Here is a 519-nt window from a genome sequence, read left to right as displayed (position 1 = left end):
CCCGTGTGCTTTTGAAAACCCCCCCCCCCCCCCCCCCCCTTTATATGACTCCACTAAATGGTCACTGGTTCTGCCAATGCTCTTCCAAAGTCACATCATTAAATCATTAAATGGAGGTGACCTGTGTGTAGTCAAGAGGTGATTGTAGTATAAATAAGGGTCTAGAAGATCCATCTGTCGGTGCAAAGACAAAAGGACACTACAAGTGAAAAGGTGATTGTAGTATAAATACGGGTCTAGAAGGTCCATCTGTCGGTGCAAAGACAAAAGGACACTACAAGTGAAAAGGTGATTGTAGTATTAATACGGGTCTAGAAGGTCCATCTGTCGGTGCAAAGACAAAAGGACACTCCAAGTGAAAAGGTGATTGGAAAGCACAGGTCAGCGGATGGATTCTGAATATACTTTAGAATACAGACAATTAAAATAATTGGGGAAATGAAAAGAGCATGGCACAGCTGTTAGCTGGTCAAGCATGGGCCATCCTGTTCTCGGCCCATTCCGAGAACAGGAGTTGGG

The 519-nt window shown here is 44.5% G+C and overlaps 1 protein-coding gene across 1 annotated transcript in view; it reads left to right on the top strand.

Moving 5' to 3' along the window:
* LOC108784377 (centrosome-associated protein CEP250-like) overlaps positions 1-519 on the top strand; it is a 42,159-nt gene that overhangs the window by 4,468 nt on the left and 37,172 nt on the right. The window lies entirely within an intron of this gene.

The sequence above is a fragment of the Nanorana parkeri genome, unplaced genomic scaffold, assembly GCF_000935625.1.
Source record: "Nanorana parkeri isolate BGI_ZX_2015 unplaced genomic scaffold, ASM93562v1 scaffold113, whole genome shotgun sequence".
Taxonomy (NCBI): domain Eukaryota; kingdom Metazoa; phylum Chordata; class Amphibia; order Anura; family Dicroglossidae; genus Nanorana; species Nanorana parkeri.
This window is presented reverse-complemented; position numbering and strand designations above follow the sequence as displayed.